The sequence below is a fragment of the Mobula hypostoma genome, chromosome 18 (assembly GCF_963921235.1).
Source record: "Mobula hypostoma chromosome 18, sMobHyp1.1, whole genome shotgun sequence".
NCBI lineage: Eukaryota > Metazoa > Chordata > Chondrichthyes > Myliobatiformes > Myliobatidae > Mobula > Mobula hypostoma.
Genome location: NC_086114.1, coordinates 12,333,427 through 12,358,466, shown reverse-complemented (window position 1 = coordinate 12,358,466; position 25,040 = coordinate 12,333,427). Strand labels below are relative to the sequence as shown.

The 25,040-nt window shown below is 40.6% G+C and overlaps 1 protein-coding gene across 2 annotated transcripts in view; it reads right to left on the bottom strand.

Annotated features, from left to right (window-relative positions):
* The window catches only part of scaper (S-phase cyclin A-associated protein in the ER), a 364,073-nt gene that overhangs the window by 98,094 nt on the left and 240,939 nt on the right, over positions 1-25,040 (bottom strand). The window lies entirely within an intron of this gene.

Sequence of the window (25,040 nt, the reverse complement as noted above, 5' to 3'; positions counted from 1 at the left end):
ATCAGAAGAAATAAAATCCATGTGGGTGGAGTTAAGAAACTGCAAGGGTAAAAAGACCCTGATGGGAGTTATATACAGGCCTCTGAACAGTAGCTAGAATGTGGGCTACAAATTACAATGGGAGATAGAAAAGGCACGTAGAAAGGGCAATGTTACGGTAATCATGAGGGATTTCAAAATGTAAGTAAATTGGGAAAATCAGGTTGGTGCCAGCTCCCAAAAGAGGGAATTTGTAAAATGCCTATGAGATGGCTTTTTAGAGCAGCTTGTGGTTGAGCCCACTAGGGGAATGACAATTCTGGATTGGGTGTTATTTAATTACGAGATTTGATTAGGGAGCTTAAGGTAAAGAAACCCTTAGCAGACAGTGATCATAATATGATTGAATTCACTCTGCAGTCTGAGAAGGGGAAGCTAAAATCGGCTGTATCAGTATTACAGTGGAGTAAAAGAATATACAAAGGCATGAGAGAGAAGCTGGCCAAAGTTGATTGGAAGGAGACACTAGCAAGGATAATGGCAAAACAGCAATGGTTGGTGTTTCTGGGGGAAGTTCGGAAGATGCAGGAAAGATACATCCCAAAAACGAAGTTGTATTCTAAAAGGGAAGATGAGGCAACTGTGGCTGACAAGGGAAATCAAAGATAGCACAAAAGCAAAAGAGAGGGCATGTAAAATAAGAAAATTAGTACGAAGGTAGAGAACTGGCAAGCTTTTAAAAACCAACAGAAGGCAACTAAAAAAGCCATAAAGAAGGAAAAGATGCAATATGAAGGTTAAGGTAGCCAATAACATAAATGAGGATACAAAAAGTTTTTTTGGAAATACTGTATATAGAAAAAAAGAGATGAGAGTGGATAACAGATCGCTGGAAAATGATGCTGGAGAGGTGGTATTGGGGACAAAGAAATGGCGGACGAACTGAAGTATGTTGGATCAGTCTTCACTGTAGAAGACACCAGCAGAAATGAGAGTGTCAGAGGACAGAAGTGAGTGTCGCTGCTATTACTAAGGAGAAGGTGCTTGGGAAGTTGAAAGGTGTGAAGGTAAAGTTAGCTGGACAAGATGGACTACATCCCAAGTTTCTGAAGGAGGTAGCTGAAGAGATTGTGGAGGCATTAGTAATGATCTTTCATGAATCACTTTATCCTGGAATGGTTCCTCAGGTGTGGAAAATTGCAAATATCTCTTGACTCTTTAAGAAGGGAAGGAGGCAGAGCAAAGGATATTATAGGGCAGTCAGCCTGATTTCAGTGGTTGGAAAGATGGAGTCTATTATTAACAATGAGCTTTTGGGATACTTGGGAGGCACATGATAAGACAGGCCCAAGCCAACATGGTTTCCTACAGGAGAAATCTTCCTGACAAATCTGTTGGAATTCTTGAGGAAATAACAGTCAGGATAAACAAAGCAGAGTTGGTAGATGTTGATTATTTGGACTTTGAAGGTCTTTGACAAGCTGCAGCACATGAGGCTGCTTAACAAGATAAGAGCAAATGATATTACAGGAAGGGTACTAGCATAGATCGATGATTGGCTGACTGGTAGGAGTTAAAGAGTGGGAATAAATGGGGCTTTTTTGGGTTGGCTGCTGGTTACTAGTGGTGTGCTGCAGTAGTTGGTGTTGGGTCTGCTTCTTTTCACATTATACATCAATGACTTGGACAAAGGAATTGATGGCCTTATGGCCGTTTGTGTAAGACACAAAAATAGGTGGAAGGGCAGGTAGTGTTGAGGAATCAGGGTGTCTTCGTTAGATAGATTGGACTTACAAAGACTTGGATAGATTGGGGGAATGGGCAAAGAAGTGGCAGATGGAATATAGTGTAGGGAAGTGCATGGTCATGCACTTTGGCAGAAGGAATAAAGAGGTGCAAAGGGACTTGGGAATCCATGTGCAAGATTCCCTAGAAGTTAACTTGCAGGTTGAGTCAGTGGTAAGGAAGGCAACTGCAAGTTAGCATGCATTTCGAGAGGACTAGAATACAAAAGCAAGGAGGTACTGTAATGCTGAGACTTTATAAAGCATTGGTCAACCTGCACGGAATATTGTGAGCAGATTTGTGCCCCTTATCTAAGAAAAGATGTGCTGGCATTGGAGAGGGTCCAGAGGAGGTTGACAAAAATGATCCCAGGAATGAAAGAGTTAAGATATGAAGAACATTTGATGACTGTGGGTCTGTATTCATTGGAGTTTAGAAGAATGGGGGGGGGGAGCAGGTGAATCTCATTGAAACTTATCTAATATTGAAAGGCCTAGACAGAGTGGATGTGGAGAGAATGTTTCTTATAGTGGGGGATTCTAATACTAGAGATACAGCCTCAGAATTGAGGGACGTCCATTTGGAACAGAGATGAGGAAAAACTTCTTCAGCGAGAGAGGGGGTGAATCTGTGGAATTCATTGCCGCAGACAGCTGTGCAGGCCAAGTTAAGGCAGAGGTTGATAGGTTCTTGATTAATCAGGGTATCGAAAATTAAAGGGAGAAGGCAGGAGAATAGGGTTGAGAGGGATAATAAATCAGCCATGATGGAATGGCAGAGCAGACTCGATGGGTTGAATGGTTCTATGACTTATGGTCTTAAAATCAAAACTTTTTTTTCATTGAAATTGAGTTTATAGACTAATTGTGCAAGTGTACAGTTAGAACATGAACTGCTAAAATCAAAACCAAATTGCTAATACAGTTGAACATTTTACTTTCTCTCTTTTTCTCTGCGTTTACTCCAGTTAAACTTTCAAGATTCAAGATTATTTAATATCATTTCCAATACACAAGAGTAAAGGAGAATGAAATAATTGTTCTTCTGGGTCCAATGCAGCACAAAAAAAAAGAAAAAGAGCACAATAAATATAAAAACATAAGATATCTTATACACATAGATTGATCGCATGAACATCAAGTGATGCTTATTGCAGGAGAGTCTGTACATAAAATAAGACCATAAAATACAGGAGAAGTAGGCCATTTGGCCCATTGAGTCTGCTCCGCCATTCAATCATGGGCTGAAACAATTCTTCCAGTCATTCCCACTCTCCTGCCTTCACCCCATACCCTTAGATGCTCTGGCTAATCAAGAATCTATCTATCTCTGCCTTAAATGCACCCAATGACTTGGCCTCCACAGCCGCTCGTGGCAACAAATTCCACAGATTTACCACCCCCTGACTAAAGTAATTTCTCCGCATCTCAGTTCTAAATGGATGTCCTTCAATCCTGAAGTCGTGCGCTCTTGTCCAAGAATCCCCTACCATGGGAAATAACTTTGCCATATCAAATCTATTCAGGGCTTTTAACATTCGGAATTTTTCTATGAGATACCCCCTCATTCTCCTGAACTTCAGGGAATACAGACCAAGAGCTGCCAGACGTTCCTCATATGGTAACCCTTTCATTCCTGGAATCATTCTCATGAATCTTCTCTGAACCCTCTCCAATGTCAGTATATACTTTCTAAACTAAGGAGCCCAAAACGGCACACAATACTCCAAGTGTGGTCTCACAAGTGCCTTATAGAGCCTCAACATCACATCCCTGCTCTTATATTCTGTACCTCTAGAAATGAATGCCAACATTGCATTTGCCTTCTTCACAACCAACTCAACCTGGAGGGTAACCTTTAGGGTATCTTGCACAAGGACTCCCAAGTCCCTTTGTATCTCTGCATTTTGAATTCTCTCCCCATGTAAATAATAGTCTGCCCATTTATTTCTTCCACCAAAGTGCATGACCCTACACTTTCCAACATTGAACTTCATTTGCCACTTCTTTGCCCATTCCCCTAAACTATCTAAGTCTCTCTGTTTCCTCAACACTACCCGCTCCTCCACCTATCTTTGTATCATGGGCATATTTAGCCACAAATCCATTAATACCATAGTCCAAATCATTGACATACATCATAAAAAGCAGCGTTGCTAACACCGACCCCTGTGGAACCCCACTGGTAACCAGCAGCCAGCCAGAATAGGATCCATTTATTCCCACTCTCTGTTTTCTGCCAACCAGCCAATGCTCCACCCATGCTAGTAACTTCCCTGTAATTCCATGGGCTCTTATCTTGCTAAGCAGCCTCATGTACGGCACCTTGTCAAAGGGCTTCTAAAAATCCAAGTACACCACGGCTTCTGCATCTCCTTTCTCTACCCTGTTTGTAATTTCCTCAAAGAATTGCAGTAGATTAGTCAGGCAGGATTTTCCTTTCAGGAAACCATGCTGGCTTTGGCCTGTCTTGTCAGGTGCCTCCAGGTACTCTGTAATCTCATCCCTAACAATTGATTCCAACAACTTCCCAACCACTGATGTCAGGCTAACAGGTCTATAGTTTCCTTTCTGCTACCTCGCAACCTTCTTAAATAGCGGAGTAACATTTGCAATTTTCCAGTCATCCGGTACAATGCCAGAATCTATCGATTCTTGAAAGATCACCGTTAATGCCTCCGCAAACTCTCCAGTTACTTCCTTCAGGACCCAGAAATAAGTGACAGGAAATGATAAAGTAGTGGTGCTGGGGGGGGGGGCGGGGTGCGGTGTGGTGGAGTGGGTTAGTGGTCGGCAGTGTTGATCAGTCTTACTGCTCGGGGAAAGGAACTGTTTTTGAGTCTGGTGGTCCTGGCATGGATGCAACAAACAGTCCATGAATAGGGTGTATGGGATCCTCCATGATATTAATTTCTTACAATGATAATGGCAGGATTTAAATAATAAATGCACACAATTACATATAAAATCTGATCTTTTTTCGAGGGTTACTGTGCAGCTGTCACCATCACTTACAAGGATTTGTTTCCACTTTCCCAGTACATGCCTAGGTGGTTTGAAACTAGTGAATGCTGGTTCTGTCCAGAGGGAACTATCCAGTTTATAGTTGATCAGTGTTTTATGTCTCTCACCAACTTTAAAAGGCTATTAGAAAAGTGAGTGAGTTCACTGGTAGTTGACAACAGCACTGTACTGACATAGGTCACTAGGGCTGCTCCATTAAGCGGAAAGCTATGTAAGTCTGGAGTACCGTTGTTCAAATTTGACACTGTCATGTGTCCACCTCCAAACTTGAATCGAATTATGACATAGGTCACTAGGGCTGCTCCATTAAGCGGAAAGCTATGTAAGTCTGGAGTACCGTTGTTCAAATTTGACACTGTCATGTGTCCACCTCCAAACTTGAATCGAATTAATTTGGTTCCGCCCCAGAGCTGGGCCCAATTACAAGCTACAAAAAGAAATCATATCTCACCGAAAGCTATGTGAATTTAGGAATTCCATGGGGATTCATCAGCCTATCACCTTTATTTTCATCAGCAATATTACAGCATATGAAATAATGACATTATTTGCACATCCAAATTCAGCAAAGTTTATTACACTGCGATCACTAAATGCTTCTAGCTTAGACGTTTTTCCACAGATGTTATAATACAATCAGGAATCCCTTACAAAAGTGAATATATACACAGTTCAAAAAACCTTATCGAAGTATGTATACTGTATATACAACCTTGAGATTAATCTCCTTACAAGCATTGAGCTGACAACAGCCCCATCCATTGCCTTCAAGCCTGACCTTTTTGATATGGCCTGGTGCTTAAATTGGCCAAACCTTGGCTCATTCCTCAGTCTCAGACCTAGACCCTACCACTTCAATACACTCTTGGGCCTGGGCCCTGCCAGCTCAATTTGGCCCATAACTGGCCTAGTGCTTACAGTGTTCAAATATCAACTCATGGCTTGCCCTCTGGCACGAGACCCACTGCTTTGCCTCGGATCTGCCGCTTCAAATTTGCTCCAGCAATGGGCATAAATTAGGTTTTTCCTCCTTCTTGAACTTAGGCCTTGCCACGTAGATTCAACCCATACATGCAATGCCGCAACCGCACCCGTGCCTTCAAGACTCAGTCCACACTGCAAAAATGCCAGGTCGTACAGGCAGTTCAAAAGCTCAACTTCAAAAGGGAAGTTACTGGCTGTTGAGTGCGGTGTTCATTTTCCAAAAAAGTGTGATTTTTTTCTGGAAGAAACAAGAAAATCTGCAGATGCTGAAAATCTAAGCAACACACACACAAAATGCTGAAGGAACTCAGCAGGCCAGGCAGTATCGATGGAGAAGAGTAAAGAGTCGACATTTCAGGCTGAGACCCTTCATCAGGACTGGAAAAAAATATGAGAAGTCAGAGTGAGAAGGTGGGGGAAGGGAAGGAATAAGCACAAGGTGGATGGTGATAGGTGAAACTGGGAGGGTTGATGTAAAGAGCTGGGAAGTTGATTGGTGAAAGAGATAAAGGGTTGGAGAACGGGGGATCTGATAGGAAAGGACAGAGGGCTATGAAAGAAAGGGAAGGGAGAGAAGCACCAGAGGGAACTGTTGGGCAGGTAAAAAGATAAGAGGGAGTGGACAATTACTGGAAATTTGAGAAATCATTGTTCATGGCATCAGGTTGGAGGCTACCCAGATGAAATATAAGGTGTTATTCTTCCAACCTGAGTGTGGCCTCATCACATAGCTTTGCTTGCTGCCAGTAAGTCATTGCTGTATTTCATCGGCACCATCTTAAACTGTAATTTTATTTTGTTTAAATAAAATACAAAGTAAAATATAGGAATGTGAATCCATGGAGCAAAGTACTCTCAAAGCATAGTATACTCAGTAAGGAAGTCAAACTTGACTATTATCACTCTGACTTTCTTTTCTTTAGTTTACATCTCTCACATCACACTATTTCAACAATTGCACCTGCAGCCCCTTTGGCTTATTGAATTCAACAATATCAGAGTAACCAAACTTTCCAGCTTGTATTGGAAAATTTTTAAAAAGTGCAAACACTTGATGCACACTGCAGGTCAGGCAGTAACCAGATGATCAGCTCTGATGTTACATCATCTATCTGGGTGCCAAGGTAGTGGTTAGTGTGACGCTATTACAGCTCGAGGCATTCTGGAGTTTGAAGCTCAATGGTGCATCACCATTTTGTAAGGAGTGTCTGTAAGTCCTCCCCGTGGAACGTGTGGGTTTCCTCCGGGTGCTCTGGTTTCCTTCCATGTTTCAAAGACACACAAAGTAGATTAACTGGTCATTGCAAATTGCTCTGTGATTAGGTTAGGGTTAATTGGAGTTGCAAGGTTGCGCGGGCGGCGTGGCTTGAAGGACTGGAGTGGCCTAGTCTGTGTTGTATCACTCAGTACACAAAATAAATAAATCTGTAAAATTAACTCACTTTCTCTTTCCCTGATAACCTTGGTCTACATTTCATCATAGACATTTTTTTGTTCCTCAAAGTTCAAAGTAAATTTATTATCAAAGTATATATATATGTGACCAAATACTACCCTAAGATTTATTTTCTTGCAGGCATTCACAGTAGAACAAAGAACTGCAAAAGGATCATTGAAAAACGACAACTTGTGCAAAAATAAAATCAAAAAAAGTAAATATGTAATATTGAAAACATGAGCTGTGGAGTCCTTGAAATTGAGTCCATTGGTTATGGAATTAGTTCATTGTTGAGGTGAGTGAACTTATCCACACTGGTTCAGGTGCCTGATGGTTGAAGGGTAATAATGGTTCCTAAACCTGGTTGTGTAAGATCTAAGGCTTCTTTACTTCCTGATTAATGGTAGTAGCAAGAAGAGAGCATGGCCTGAATAGAAGGGTCTTCGATGATTGATGTTGCTTTCTTGTGGCAGTGATGGGGAGGGCTTTGGCTTAATTTGCCTTATACTTTAATTTACTGAAAATCTGTATCTTAAAATACTCTATAAAGGTGGAACGTTTTGCAATTCAACTTATTCTCTTTTTGCTTGGATGAGTATACAATGTAAATATGGACTGCCTGGGGTTATGAACAAGCTCGCATATTATTACATTCAAAAGTCCGAAATACATATGTGCATTTGTTACTAAAAATAGCAGAATGAATTTCTTCTCCCTCTCTCTCTCTCTCTCTCTTCCATTTTTAGTTCTTTCTTATTGGTCTATGCACTGACGACGTCACTCATTAAAATACAGTGGAGAATGATGACCATATTGTGTATTTTCTGCCTTGTGGAAAAAAAACGGACTATGAATTTGGTGATTCATCATCTTCAATATTCTTTTCTCCAATCAGACTGATTGTTTAATCTAACTGATCAGATCAGAAGATTAATTAGCAAAGAACATTTTTGAGATGCAGACAAACAAGATATTTTGGTAAACTGACATCCAGACTTTGTGACAAGGCAAGGAACTCAATCTCCAGGTTCACCGGCTAATAAATGGAGGATTTTTTTTTCTTGCAGGCAGCTATCATTATCAGGTCACTCACATGTGTTCTATTGGTCAACTCAAGGGACAGAGAGGCTTGCATCTGTAAGATGGTTTCTGAAAACAATCATTATCAAGTGCCAAAATCATCAACCTGTCCTTGGATCAAAAAAAAGTTGTGGTGCGGAGACTTAAATTAGTGTTAGTGTCAGCATAAAATTACACAGTAAGGTTTTCACCATTCATTCTATTTAAACAAGGTGCAGTTTCACCATGAATGATATCAGCTTCAGTAATAAACTTTGAAAGTAATATTACAATTACAAATTATGTACAGTGAATTCAAATGCTGATTGGCAATAAAGAATTTCTTGCTGTTTGTTTCTTTTCTACTTTGGCGGGCCAACAACAGTGTGTAAATGAGCAAGCATATTGTAGGTCTTGTGTAATAAGGACTTATCCTTCTAAAGCAAAGAGGCAGGATTACTCTTCTGAGCTCCACCATGCTTCTGGGATTTTAGACAAGAGATGTGGATAATAAACTATGTAATCTCCTCACCCTGTTTTCACAGTTTAACCTCAGCGGGTTCAGACAGACTCCTACAGTAAGTCTGCAATGGGTTAACAAGTGCAACCAGGCCATTTAATCCCACTATCAAAGGGACAGCAATGTAACAACAAGACATCATTATGCAAATTCCAGCCAATCCCACTCCCAAAATAATATTCAATTCCTGGACCAGATTGCAACATCGTTGTCAACATTAACAGGTCAAAGGAGAACAGGGCCTATAAAATGTTTAAGCAGCATTATGTATGGCAGTTTAGCATACAATCTTTAAATATTCTTGATCCTTAATTTCTGTTGTGATGAATTAACCGGCCCTGGCTCGCTTTATATGTATTAAACATTTTAGATTCAAGCAGACATGCTAAAAGTTATCAAGGAAAGAAAGGACCCAGTTTGTGAGTATTACAGATTTCAAATTGTACCCATCTGAAGTACCTAGGTTATCGTTCACATTCCTATTAAAAGTACTGGTTGGATAAGAGCTTCCCAAAGACTGACTTAGTAAAACTAAAGGGTAAAAATTAAAATGTGATGAGCTCATTTTCCAGGTCTAATATGGCCATGATACTGACTGACTTAGCACTGAGACCATTCGTGCCCAAGTTGAGCTGGTGTTTGGCTCACTGCTAAATTTCTTGGATGCTTTAGGTATCCTTGACAGTTGCCTTGAACAGGTGTTATCCGCAACCCCCCCCCCCCGCCCCCAACATAGCAGCCAGTTGAAGGATTTCAATAAAAGATTATGGAACTTTTAAAAACAATATCAAGGGAAAAAATCCTTTGATAGGTCAAAAAATAGTAAGAATAATTCTATTAAAGGTTAGAACATAAGTGTTAACCTTCATAGTTGGAAGGTGAACAGAGACACTACCCTTCTGTTGGGAACAGATTGAGGCTAACAGCTGACCATTAGATCTCAAGGGGCAGTGGGAAAATTAGAAAAATGCTTCACACATACTCACAAGAGAAAGAAAATGAAGGAGAGTGCGCTGGGGTAGAGAATGGAAATCTACTGGAAATTTGGTTTGTTAGCAGCCAGGATGTAAAGAAAGCTGGAGAAGTGGTGCAGGAGGGAAGTCTTTAGATATCTGATGTTGTGGGAACGAAGACGGAATGTGCACAGATCAGACTGGTTGCATCTCAAAGAGGCAGGGTAAAATATCCTCATTGTCAGGCTTGTTAGTACTGTCATGGAAGTTTGAAACTATCTCAGTAGGAAGATGGAAAGCAGAACCCAGGATTGCAAAACTGGAAATGGAAGACAGCAAAGGCTGGTAATACACAATAAGAAGACTGGTTGTGCTTAATGGGGAAATACCTCCAAATGCAAGCAACATGATGAATAAAATAGATGAACAGAAGACACAGATAAATATTTGTTAGTTACCAAAATGTGGCTTAAATAGGAGCAAGGATGATAACTTAATGCTCCCGAATACTGGGTTTTCAGAGAGTGAAACTATCGCTGAAAGAAACCAGAAGGCAGACCTTCTTTTGTTAAGGAGTGCATCGGTTGCTTGATCATGTGTAATACTGTGCAGACTTTCTTGTGTTTGTGCTCCATAGATGCTGCCTGACCTGCTGAGTTCCTCCAGCATCATGTGTGTTTTGCTCGGATTTTCAGAATCTGCAGATTTTCTCGTGTATGAGATTCTGTAGATGCTGGAAATCCAGAGCAACACACACAAAATGCTGCAGGAACTCAGGTCAGACAGCATTTATGGAGAGGAATAAACAGTTGATGTTTTGGGCCGAGACCCTTTATCAGGACTCCGTGCAATTCCTAATACAGTCTTCCATTGGGAGGCCAATCTCATCATGCTCCTAGGGTGTCAGTGTGATCAAGGCCATTGTATATTTGTAAATGCCATTCAGAAACATTTAGTCATAAATGACTTGGACGGCAATATATCTGTAGGTGGTGTTATTTGTAAGTTTACAGATTGTACAAAAATTGGTTGAGTCCTAGATAGCAAAGAAGGCTGTTGAAGGATACAGCAGGACATAGATCAGCCGGAAAGTTGAGTGGAGTCATGGCTGATGGAAGTTAATCTATGGAAGCTTGAAGTAATGCACTTTGGAAAGCCAAATTCTGGTTGGACATGTAGAGTGGTCGATGTTTAGAGATCTCTTGCAGGATGTTAGGGATAAATTTGTCCCGGTGAGGAAGATAAAGAATGGTAGGGTGAAGGAAGAATGGGTGACAAGTGAGGTGGAAAACCTAGTCAGGTGGAAGAAGGCAGCATACATGAGGTTTAGGAAGCGAGGATCAGCTGGGTCTATTAAGGATTATAGGGAAGCAAGAAAGGAGCTTAAGAAGAGGCTGAGAAGAGCAAAAAGGGGGCATGAGAAGGCCTTGGAGAGTAGGTTAAGGAAAACCCCAAGGCATTCTTCAATTATGTGAAGAACAAAAGGACGACAGGAGTGAAGGTAGGACCGATTAGAGATAAAGGTGGGAAGATGTGCCTGGAGGCTGTGGAAGTGAGCGAGGTCCTCAATTAATATTTCTTTTCGGTATTCACCAATGAGAGGGAACTTGATGACGGTGAGGACAATATGAGTGAGGTTGACGTTCTGGAGCATGTTGATATTAAGGGAGAGGAGGTGTTGGAGTTGTTAAAATACATTAGGACGGATAAGTCCCCGGGGCCTGACGGAATATTCCCCAGGTTGCTTCATGAGGTGAGGGAAGAGATTGCTGAGCCTCTGGCTAGGATCTTTAGGTCCTCGTTCTCCACGGGAATGGTACCTGAGGACTGGAGGGAGGCGAATGTTGTCCCCTTGTTCAAAAAAGGTAGTAGGGATAGTCCGGGTAATTATAGACCAGTGAGCCTTACGTCTGTGGTGGGAAAGCTGTTGGAAAAGATTCTTAGAGATAGGATCTATGGGCATTTAGAGAATCATGGTCTGATCAGGGACAGTCAGCATGGCTTTGTGAAGGGCAGATCGTGTCTAACAAGCCTGGTAGAGTTCTTTGAGGAGGTGGCCAGGCATATAGATGAGGGTAGTGCAGTGGATGTGACCTATATGGATTTTAATAAGGCATTTGACAAGGTTCCACACTGTAGGCTTATTCAGAAAGTCAGAAGGCATGGGATCCAGGGAAGTTTGGCCAGGTGGGTTCAGAATTGGCTTGCCTGCAGAAGGCAGAGGGTCATGGTGGAGGGAGTACATTCAGATTGGAGGATTGTGACTAGTGGTGTCCCATAGGATCTGTTCTGGGACTTCTACTTTTCGTGATTTTTATTAACGACCTGGATGTGGGGGTAGAAGGGTGGGTTGGTAAGTTTGCAGACGACACCAAGGTTGGTGGTGTTGTAGATAGTGTAGAGGATTGTCGAAGATTGCAGAGAGACATTGATAGATGCAGAAGTGGGCTGAGAAGTGGCAGATGGAGTTCAACCCAGAGAAGTGTGAGGTGGTACACTTTGGAAGGACAAACTCCAAGGCAGAGTACAAAGTAAATGGCAGGATATTTGGTAGTGTGGAGGAGCAGAGGGATCTGGGGATACATGTCCACAGATCCCTGAAAGTTGCCTCACAGGTAGATAGGGTAGTTAAGAAAGCTTATGGGGTGTTAGCTTTTATAAGTCGAGCGATAGAGTTTAAGAGTCGCGATGTAATGATGCAGCTCTATAAAACTCTGGTTAGGCCACACTTGGCGTACTGTGTCCAGTTCTGGTCGCCTCACTATAGGAAGGATGTGGAAGCATTGGAAAGGGCACAGAGGAGATTTACCAGGATGCTGCCTGGTTTAGAGAGTATGAATTATGATCAGAGATTAAGGGAGCTAGGGCTTTACTCTTTGGAGAGAAGAAGGATGAGAGGAGACATGATAGTGGTGTACAAGATAACAAGAGGAATAGACAGAGTGGACAGCCAGTGCTTCTTCCCCAGGGCACCACTGCTCAATACAAGAGGACATGGCTTAAGGTAAGGGGTGGGAAGTTCAAGGGGGATATTAGAGGAAGGTTTTTTTACTCAGAGAGTGGTTGGTGCATGGAATGCACTGCCTAAGTCAGTGGTGGAGGCAGATACACTCGTGAAGTTTAAGAGACTACTAGACAGGCATATGGAGGAAGTTAAGGTGGAGGGTTATATGGGAGGCAGTGTTTGAGGGTCAGCACAACTTTGTGGGCCAAAGGGCCTGTAATGTGCTGTACTATACTATGTTCTATGTAGAGATGTTATGTCAAACATACTTTTCAGCCCACTGTCATTTGCAAGCTCAAGGAGTTGATCTCCTTCCCGTGCTAACATGGATGACGCGCAGGTAATGACCTCGCGTGAGTTCAAGTTCAACAGTGGGCGTGACAGGGAATGAGGAAAAGTGCAGCTGACTCATATTGCCAAATCATATCGTTTCCTCATGGCCCGGTAGCACATGCTTTGCAGCCCAGTACCGGTCCGAGGCCCGGTGGTTGGGGACCGCTGGTGTATAGTTCTGATGCCCACACAAAGTGAAAAATGTGGTAGCATTGGAGAGATTGAGGAGGAGATTTACCAGGATTTTGCCTGGATGGAGGACTATAGCTACAAGAAGAGCTCATGCAGGCTGCGTTTATTCTCGCTGAAGCATAGGAAGCTGAGGGAAGACCATTATAGAGGTTCATAAAATGGAGGGAAATAAATGGGATAGACAGTGTCTTTTTCATAGGACAGAGCAGGGGAATTTAGAAGTAGACGGCACAGGTCTAAGGTGAGAGGGGAGATACTGAGGAGCAAGTTTTTCCATAGAATGGCACCAAAGGAGATGATAGAAGTAGACACAATTACAATGGTTTAAAGACAGTTGAACAGGTTCTTGGATAGATAGCAGATAGATATGGGCCTAATGCAGGCACATGTTATTAGCATAGATAGCATGTACGAGGTGGGCCAAAAAGGCTACTTCCGTGTACAATTCTATGATTCTCCTGTAAAATGGGTGGTTCGTTACCGGTGTCAACTCAATGGGCCAAAGTTTATTTCAGTGCCATATCTCTCTTTGAGGCTAATTAAACATATTAAACTAAATCAAACTAAGTTAAATAAAATAACTTGCTTTTCCTTTACCGACTAGTCCATTGCTCCACAATGTCCCCTGAAGACAATAGGTCTAGAATTCTGCAGCAGGTCTTGATTGGTAAAAAAATTCAAGAAGTAATTCCCCAGTGGAGATGCAGGGGAAATCACAGCTAGGCAGATCTGTATGGAAGTCTAGGACTTCTACACTTGACAGTAAACTTGAGATATCCTGAACTTGCTGGCTTTTATATGCCTAAAAACACCTGGAACCTAACAGTGAGCTCTGTGTCAACATTTGGTATATAGCCATTACTAAGGTACAAAAGTGCTTCTCTGGAAAGTAATGAAATGATTTGACTCTAAGTACATGAGAAGAGAATGTTACAGGTGACCGCGAGGTTGATGTGGGAAGAATGAGCAGGGCTTTGGGGAAGGAATTTTACAAGGTGGGGCTTGTCAAAAGCTGTGCAATGCACAGAAAATGGTCATAAGCAAAATGTCAGAAATAGACATTTCTAAGGAAATTGCAGAGATTGGGTGGCGAAAGCTTAATAGTTTCTATACTTGTTTTGTGTGGTTCCAGGAGCATTAATGTCTAATATACCAGTCATGTAAAGTTCTGATGATCACATAATGAATATGCTGGATAAATTAATGATGTTAAGGCACTACAACTGGGTGTTTGGAAACAGTGCTGAAGGAGCTGGCTGCGCTATCACGGCATGAAGCCAATATAAAAGCTGCTACTGATGCAATATTCCAGGAATTAAGCAGCACACCACTTAGGCTGATTAATACAGTCACTTTAAAACATTTAGCATACTATATGATGGGGTGGAAAGCAAACACCAGAAGTACTTCCCCATCTATTAGGATTAAGAGTCATGAGGGAGGTTGTCAGCAGCTGCATTTGTAGCTGGTGAAGCACAGAGGAGGTTAAGAACATTTCAAACATCATTTACAATTCTCTGCTCTAGTAATGCAACAAAAACAAGTACCTCATTCTTCTTTATGGTCGTCAACATTTAAAGAAATCAAAGCAGCCAAGGAATTGACAGAACAAGTGCCGTCTTAATCAGTGGTTGCTTTCTGGGAATAGGAATAGAAAAGTTGATCGGTGCTGATTTTAAGACTAATTGCTTATTTCTTTGAGATTTCAATCTTTCCGATGCCCATCAGAAACTAGAAATCACCTGCACTGGAGGAACTACTTCTATCCCTCCTTTGCACAAATAATGAAGTATTAGCATATCTGGTGACTACTGATATAAATCTCAAGAATGCATTGTTGGAATGGGAAATCTGCTTGGGTTATGAAATTTGAGCTTCATGGTAGGTTCTTTACCTGTGCAGAAATTTGTTATTTCCTAAAGAGAAGGAAATTTCATGTAAATGGTTAGCCTGAAATGAAAGATCAGTGGTTGGCATTTGGGGCAGAAGGAGACAGGGGAGTTGGTGGGTGGAAACGACACTTAAGAAATATGACTGTACTATACAGATTGTGTGTGTGAAAACAGTAGTTTGAAAAAAATTAAATCACTATTTCTCATTATGGAATGACCAGCTGAGGTTTCTTGTGATAACATGTAGGGATAGTTTTAATCCCCTGCTAGTGTCTAATCCCTGGAAAAAGACTTACATCAACATGGCGAATTTGTTTTTGACTGCTTGCACTGCACTATAGTTTAAAATATTTAGCAGTTTTCTTTTTTGCACAACCGTGATCTCAAATATTTTGTTATATGCTTCCCACCTGCTGGATGAAGCACTACACTGGGTATGTAAAAATGATGCTGAAGGAGCTGGCTTCATTTTCACAGCATGAAGCTAATATTACTTTTCACAAAAGTCAAAGCTGAATGTGGAAGAAGAGTTTTAACTTGATTAGAGAAACTGAAAATAGAACCAGACATGGTGCTGACAAGAAGCCTACATCTAGAGCATAAAGCAGGCCATTAATTTTTCAAGAATAAAATTAGAAGATGGTGGAATTTTTGTCCAGTTAATAGAAACACTCTCAAACTTTAAAATGTTTCAATCAGTGCATTTAGGATAAGTTTCAATTAATATGGATTAGCTGTGTTCTGAAAGGGCTGAATAGAATGGACTTGAAGAGGATGTTTTCTTTAGTGGGGGGAGATCAGAAGGCGCAGCCTCAGAATACATCCCTCTAGAACAGAGATAAGGAGGAATTTCTTTAGCCAGAGGATGCTGAATCTGTGGAATTCACTGCCACAGAGGGCTGTGGAGGCCAAGTCATTGGGTATATTTAAAGCAGAAGTTGATAGATTCTTGATTAGTAAATGAATCAAAGGTTATGGGGAGAAGGCAGGAGAATGAGGTTGAGAGGGATAATAAATTGGGCACGATGGAATAGTGGAGCACACTCAATAGGCTGAATGGCCTAATTCAGTTCTTATGTCCTATAGTCTTATATTCAGTGGATTATTTTAAACAGATAAAGACTAACTAGAGACCAAGGTTTATTGGGTCAGAGAGGCATAAGGCATGTTGGCCTTTTTGGAAAGAGGGCTGCAGTTTAGAAATTGGGAATGATTATTACAATTGTACAGTTCTGATGAGACCACACCTGGAGTACTGTGCAGATTTGGTCTCCTAATTTAAGAAAGGATACACAGGCATTAGACGCAGTCCAACAGAGATTCACCAGGCTAATACCTGAGATAAGAGGATTGTCCTATCTCAAGCTGCTAAAGAAATTAGACCTATATTCCTGGGAGTTAAGAAAAATAAGTGGTAATCTTATAGAAACATGCAAGATTCTTAGGAGATACTAGGGTAGAGGTTTGGAGATGTTTCTACTGTAGGCAGTCCCCAGATCAAGATAGGGCTTGTCTCCTAAGAACTATGTGTAGATAAATTAGTTGTGATGAGAGAGTGAGCCTCACTGACTCACTCACCATCAGCTCACGTAGTGGCTGACTACTGAGGCACAGGGCACAGATTTGGGGCAGCCCTGCAGTGTCCTGCTGGTCTCCCAAATGCTCACTCATACATACAGGGTGTCCATAGGTTGGCTGCTTGAACCTCGGGGAAGAAGAGTAATGGGTGAATCTCAAAGGGATGCAGTGACAAGACTAAGGGCTTGACATTTAAAAAGGAGGTGCATAGAAACAACTTCTTGTGGAGGGTAGTAAATCTCTGGAATTCTCTATCATAGAGGGATGCGGAGGTGAAACTATTGGGGATACTTAAAGAGAAAATATATAAAGGTTTGAAAGATCAGTACGTTGATGACTAAGGGGAAATATCACTGATGAGGCTTGGGGAAGATTAGCCATGATCGTACTAAATGGCAGGGCAGGTTTGAGAAGTTGAGTTGCCTCCTACTGTTCCTATTTTCTTATGATTTTATAAACTTGTTGTTTTCACAAATTAAAAAAAATTAAATTAATTTTGCTAGTAATAAAAATAAATTATTATTCACATCTAATTCAAGGAATCTGTTACTCAGTTTATTTCACAGCCAAAAGATCTGATTTAGCATGCTTCCACAGGACAATGGAGATTTAAAAAAACTCTGGAATTGTTCCAAAGACCATTAGATGTTTGTAGGATCATATGGAAGGAACAGTTTGATAAAACCAATGGCCTTTATCATTTGTATTCTGTATGTACATAAACTCCAGTCTGAAGGAAAACTTGTTTCAAGGAATTTTGACTCAACAGCCAGAAGTATAATTTATTGATAGGCTGAGAAAACTCACCTTAGCTTCTGTCTGTCCCTAGTGGCAATGGTGTACAATGGTGTAAACCTTCATGAGCCCTTGACCTGGTGTATACGAAGAAACTGAAAGGTTATTCTATCAAACAGTTGGAGCACTTTTCTCCAGGATAAGAAAGGCTGAGGTCTGAATTGGATTTTGACTGAAGAGGGCTCTGCACTATGAAAAAACTTGATAATGAAGATACAGAAATGGCTTTAATTACCAGACAACCAAAACTAGAAGTCTTAAATATATGAAACTAATAAAGTCATTACAAAATTCAGGAGAACTTTTGTTACTCAGGCACTTGCTACCACAAAGGAAAACAGTTGCAAGGAAGCAGAAGATGGAAAGGAATATTATGCTGATAAAAGAGATGGCAAATGCAATGTTATGGTGAGGAGTAAGGTTTCTGTGAGATACATTTCGCAGAAAACTGTCTACAGCTTTTCCATTATAACACTTAGTTTCACTACTTGAAAGTTAAGTACTACCAAAATGACCTTAATGCCAATTTTAAACTGAAACTTGAGTTTTTAACTAGTGCATATGGACCAAACTTTGAAGGAACATAATGAACAAATTATGAAAACAAACACCCAACATCAATGGCACAATGCTGCTGAAGCAAACTGAAAACAACAGCAATGTCTAATGTGGGTATAGAGCCACCCCTCAGCAAAGTTGTATGTTAATTAAACATTAAAACATTAAAAACTGTTGTCTGCATTGCTGTTATTCTTGTACCACATGAGAGTTAAATTTCAATCGGTAATTTCACCATAGCAAGTTGTGCAAGTGAAATACAGAAAGAGTGGAAGCAAATTATTTGCTTGTGCTTTGCGATCTCAGGCAGAAATAGTCATCGCCCAATCTATCCCTTCTCCACCCTCCCTCAAACTTAAAAATAGCCTGTTTTTTTCACTTTTACAGTTCCGATAAAGGATCTTCAACCTGAAATAATAACACTGTTCCTCCCTCCAAAGATTCTACCTGATCTATCAAGTGCTCTTCCAGTTAAAAGGAATAAAAAGGTCAGAGTTGTGGATAAAATAAAACTTTGCTTTTTAAAACCTCATGAAAATCACTACTGAGAAACTTCCATGGTCTGTAAATTCAAATCATAGAGCAGGTTTTTTTCCCCCAGTTTGGAATTGGCATGAATCTTTCTGCTTAACAAGAGCACAGATATTAGGACATAAGTGATTTATATGTGGTTATACCAAGTACTGGCGTGAGACTTCAAATAAACTTCACTTAATGGTTTTGATGTGGAACAGACAGTAATTCCTGTGCTAGCTTAATTTCTACTTGTCAGTGGAGTGTGGCTGGTTATATTCTATTGTGATATCATTTCCATTAGATACATCAGCACTAAAACTTGAACATATTGTAAATGTTATAAAGTTCATTGCTTTATGATTCCAGTCACCAAAGTGTCAAAATATCCACTTAGGTTGCAAATCAACATAAATTAAATGAGGTCAGGATACACCAAAGATTTTTAAAAAATTCTGAGTCAGCATTGGGTTGGAGTAGGGGTAGGGGAAATTAGCCATGAACAGGGGTGAATTTTACATTGCAAATGATATGGAATGGACAGGGCAGAATCACTTAAGAACTTGCAACTAATCTGACTGCAGATGCTACAATCTGGAGCAATACACAAAGGGCTGGAGGAACTCAGCAGGTCAGGCAGCATCTATGGAGAGATCCTTCTTCAGTACTGAAAACGAAGGGGGAAGTCACCAGAATGAAAAGGTTGGGGGAGTGGAAGGAGAACAGCTAGAATGTGATAGGTGAATACAGGTGGGTAGAAAAGGTATAGGGCTGGAGAGGAAGGAATCTGATAGGAAAGGAGAGTGAACTATGGGAGAAATGGAAGAAGGAGGGGCACCAGGGAGAGGTGATAGGTAGGTGAAGAGAAGAGGCAAGAGACCAGAGTGGGCAACAGGAGAAGAGAGAGGGGGGAGGGAAAAATACCTAAAGGAGAAATTGGATGTTCATGCCATCAGTTTCGAGGTTACCTAGTGGGAATGTGAGGTATTGCTCCTCCACCCTAAGAGTAGCCTTATCATAGCAAAATAGACAGGCACATTGGAATGAGAATGGGGATAGGAATTAAAATAGTTGGCCACCAGAAAACACCACTTTTGGCAGATGGAGTGGAGCTTCTCGACAAAGTGGACCCCCAGTTTACATCGGACCTCACCAATGTAGAGGAGACCGCACCAGGAGCATCGGATACAATACAAGATCCCAACAGATTGGCAGATAGCCTCACCAGGAAGGACTGTTTGAGGCCCTGAATGGAGGAAAGTGAGGAGGTAAATGGGCAATTCTGTCGCTTGCAGAGATATGTGCCAGGAGGAAGATTAGTAAGGCAGGACAAAGGACAAGGGACTGGACGGTCCACTTAACAGTGCACACTCAAAACTGAAACCTCTTAATCCAATATACATGGCAATCCAATATAGTAACTTTAGGCTAAACAGTCTAAATAATGTCCATGTAATAAAGTTTCCTCTTACAGCTCCTGAACACTTATCAAGGGAGATATTGTGAAATATAGTGGATTCTGCTTAATTGGTTCACATTGGGACTAGTAAATTTTGCCCATTTAAGCAGCTACCTCAATTAGCCGGTTTCACAAAAATAGTTAAAAAGATATAAAAAAGACAAACTATCATTTGACTGAGTAACAAATTATGTACTTAAGTGAAATACAGAACAAATTAGAACACTACCAATACCACTACAATGCTAGAAAACTGTACATTAGTTCCAAATAGTTACCGACAGAAGAATTCTTCCAGTGGATGCTGCCATGTTCTTTTGATTGACTTTAAATAAACAAAACCAGCACAGACACCTAGTGCTGATAAAGGATTGCCTTCATACAACGCTTTCGGTGATTACATTCTCCAAACTTTTATTTTCCTTATAACATTGAAGATGATTGTTGATACCTTCAAATTCTTTGTAGTTCCTAACTTGTGAAGTAGTGAAATCGTTTGATTTTTTACTCTCTGTTGTTTCTGGCATCTCCAAGCCTGAATGCTTGAAACCATAGTGAGCAAAACAGTTCCGAATTGTTTTACTGCTTAATTCTCACCAACTATCAGTGATAAAAATCACTGCTTCTTGAACACAAGCACACACAACTGACACTATTTAAAAACTGCTTGCTCTAAGCACAGTATAGCATCTAATGGCCACACAACTGCATGTGACTGACGCTAGTTAGAAGCTTTTTGGAAAGAGTCTTCTGTCTCAATTAAGTGGCATACTGTCCAAAATAAATGAAGGGAATCCTGGCTATTTTCTCAATTAACTTTTGTTCTTTAAGAGTTGTCCCAGATACCGGTAAATGGCTGCACTGATTAACCAAAGGCCCAATTAAGTGGAATCCACTGTATATGCATTTACAATATAACAGTCGTTTTATTGGAATAGTTTCCATGATAAACATATATTGAAATTGATTATTTGGCAAGATGCAATACCCTGGCCTGGCTGCTTTCAAACCCAAGGACAAAATGAGATGATTTAACAGAAATATGCATTCTAATACCAAAGGGCATTGATATCATGATAAGGGCATTAATACTGAAGCATTGATATCAAGATTCAGAGGTCTCACTGTTATAAAGAATTATGGAGGATGAGGTCTGGTCAACTATTTCATTATCAAACCAAACACTTCTTGGGAAACCTTTTTTTTAAAAAGCTGTGCCTTCATCATCAGATGTAATGAAGGAAATTTAAATGTATACACATTTATTTAGCTTAGTTTGTGTTAAAGCAGCTAAACAGCTTAATAGCTTTCTGCAAAATCTTAACAAAAGACTAATTTTGTCAAGGTACCTTCTGAAATTCAGAAAAAAAAATCTATTTATTTGATCTTTTACCAACAGAACACAGCAAACCTTTTAAAGTGTAGGATCATAATTTAAGAAGGAACCCTTAACTGGAATCCAAATTTAGGGAGATTTTGTACCTAGCAATTATACAAGATAAACTATTATGTGTCATCAGTGAAGTTGCAAGTTAGGTTTTTAAGTCGGATGACAAAGTGCAGCTGTAATAGCCGAGTACCCTGGTTAATCTTTTCTCTCACACATATGCAGTTTACCATACTCACTAAACAAAGCTCCTAAGGACTGGAGTCTACCAAGGATAGAATGAGACACAGATTGGAAGTAAACAGGAATTTTGTTATACTAACTTCTATGCTCTAAGTGAAATAACAAACTAAATACAGCTGATGTACAGTTCCTGATTAACTGTAAAGAGGGCAATCCTTGCATGCAATTAAGTCTTTAAAACTGAAACCTGAATATGGTGCCATCAAAGGGAAGGGAAGGTGAAAACACTGAAGTGCAAAATAAAAGTGAATACTGCTACAAAACAGTTAACTTTTAAGATTTCCAAAGGTAAAGGCAGATGGATCTATTGTATCATAGGTCCAATGGAACTGCAGAGTCAGCTCCAAGAAAAATCCATTTTTGGATGGCAGAATCCTGTCTCCTAGCTGTTTTAAAGAGACCAACAATACACATCTGCCCTTGTCTTATGGACTATTCCAAACAATCAAGACCAATTAAAAGATATTGTAAACACGAGGAAATCTGCAGATGCTGGAATTTCGAGCAACCCACATCAAAATTGCTGGTGAACGCAGCAGGCCAGGCAGCATCTCTAGGAAGAGGTACAGTCAACGTTTCGGGCCGAGGCCCTTCGTCAGGACTAACTGAAAGAAGAGCTAGTAAGAGATTTGAAAGTGGGAGGGGGAAGGGTGGATCCAAAATGATAGGAGAAGACAGGAGCGGGAGTGATGGAGCCAAGTGCTGGATAGTTGATTGGCAAAAGGGATATGAGAGGATCATGGGACAGGAGGTCGAGGGAGAAAGAAAGGGTGGGGGGGGAACCCAGAGAATGGGCAAGGGGTATAGTGAGAGGGACAGAGGGAGAAAAAAGAGAGAGAAAAAGAATGTGTGTAGATAAATAAATTAATAACGGATGGGGTACGAGGGGGAGGTGGGGCATTAGCGGAAGTTTGAGAAGTCAATGTTCATGCCATCAGGTTGGAGGCTACCCAGACGGAATATAAGGTGTTGTTCCTCCAACCTGACTGTGCACGGCCTCCTCTACTGTAAAGATGAAGCCACAGTCAGGTTGGAGGAACAACACCTTATATTCCATCTGGGTAGTCTCCAACCTGATGGCATGAACATTGACTTCTCAAACTTCCGCTAATGCCCCACCTCCCCCTCGTACCCCATCCGTTATTAATTTATTTATATATACACATTCTTTTTCTCTCTCCTTTTTCTCCCTCCGTCCCTCTCACTATACCCCTTGCCCATTCTCTGGGTTCCCCCCCCACTTTTCTTTCTCTCTCGACCTCCTGTCCCATGATCCTCTCATATCCCTTTTGCCAATCAACTATCCAGCACTTGGCTCCATCCCTCCTGCTCCTGTCTTCTCCTATCATTTTGGATCTCCCCCTCCCCTCCCACTTTCAAATTTCTTACTAGCTCTTTTTTCAGTTAGTCCTGACGAAGGGCCTCGGCCCGAAACGTTGATTGTACCTCTTCCTAGAGATGCTGCCCGGCCTGCTGTGTTCACCAGCAACTTTTATGTGTGTCAATTAAAAGATATTTCTTCTGATACCTCTTGGAGAGGATAAAAAAAGTCAGATTAGTTTATGATTAGAAGCAAACCTAATGTTATAAATAATTAAACATGATGGAACAAATTGTCTCCTGATTTTCCCTTTCCATTGGGAACTTATGCCTTTAATGGCTCAGCCAAGGTCAAGAACTCAATACAAGATGGTAGCTGGCTGCCTGAAACCCATCAAAATAGCAGTGTGATACAACAGTGAACTGTCATGAATGCAATACTTCTTATTTTAAACTATTTTAAAACTTTCTATGTAAAATTTTAATGTTGCTGTAATAGAAACAATTGCACTCTTAATAACATAAACAACCTAGCATTATTTAGAGGCATATTTGGTAATGAAAACTTGACTCTGAGCCATATAAAGAAATAGTGGATATTGTTTATCAAAAGCTTGGCAAAGGAGTGGTTTAAGGAAGAGGGACTTAGTGAGGTTAGGGGGTTTAAGGTGGAATTCCAGTCAAGGCAACTGAAGGCATGTTCACAAATGAAACAGCAAAGCGACAAGAGGATTGAATTGATGAGGCACAGAGATTTTTGAGGAATGTTGGGCTGGATGATGTTGCTGAATATGGGAATGTCCACATCATGGACAGAAAGATGAGAAATGCAAAATATATTAATGATGGTATAATCAAGTACTTATGTAGGTAGGGTGGATACAAGGTGTAGAACAATGAGTTGGATATTAGCTTGCACTGATACACTTTGAACAAAAGTGATATCAGAACCTTGTCTCAGTGGCACAGAATTTCAGTGCTACAAGCTGTACCACAGAACTGCAAATTTATTACAGCTACTTTTTGCGTGTTAAGTTCTGAATGACAATGGCTTAAAGCAACAGCATTTAATGTCATTTATGCATGTCCTTACGTCCCAAGGCGAAAGGGCGAAAATAAATCCACATCTTTCTTGGACTTGGTTAAAATTTGAAATAGGAAGCAAACTAAAAAATGGTACATAGGGCAAGAAAATATGAAGAATGCAGTAACCAGCACTGGGTTATTACACTGTCATTTCACTTCCAGCAAAGAAAGCAATCCAAGACCAAAACAATGAAAGCCTTCTCACTCTGTTGCTCTCCTCTAAAGTAGTACAAGATGAAGTTTGGATTATGCGGTGCCTTGCTGAGATTAGGATGTTACAAAATGCCTCATATACAATAAATTATGTTTGGATGGAGTTACTGTTATGTAAACAAATGGATCACAAAGGTACAGCAGTCAGGAAAAAAAAGTAACTCTCTGCTTTTGTTAGGGTAAGGTGTTGTGCTTCTTCATGCCCAATGTTAAACGTAGAATAAACCTTGGCTTTCATCTCATTCACAGTATGTACTCAGAACAGTACAGCAGGGAATAGATCTTGTGGCTCCTCACGGTGTATGTGCCCACCGTGATGCCAATTTAAATTAATTCCATCTGCCTGAACATGATTTATCTCTCTCCATCCCATAGCTGCTTACGTGCCCCTTAGATGTTGCTATTCTAGCTGCTTATATCACTTCCCTTGGCAGCATGTTCCAGCCACCCACTACTGTGCAAAAAAAAAGTTGCCTCGCAAATCTCCTTTGCACTTTCCCACTCTCATCTTAAACTTATGTAAATTTAGTATCTGACATTTCCACTATGAGGAAAAAGTATCAGCTGATCTAAATTTAGTCTCTCATAAATTTATATACTTCTATTAGATCGCCTATCAGCCTCTGATGATCCAGAAAAAAAAACAAACCAAGTTTGTCCAATGTCTCCGTAGAGCTAACACTTTCTGCACACAATACTCCATACGTGGTGTAACCAACATTTTAT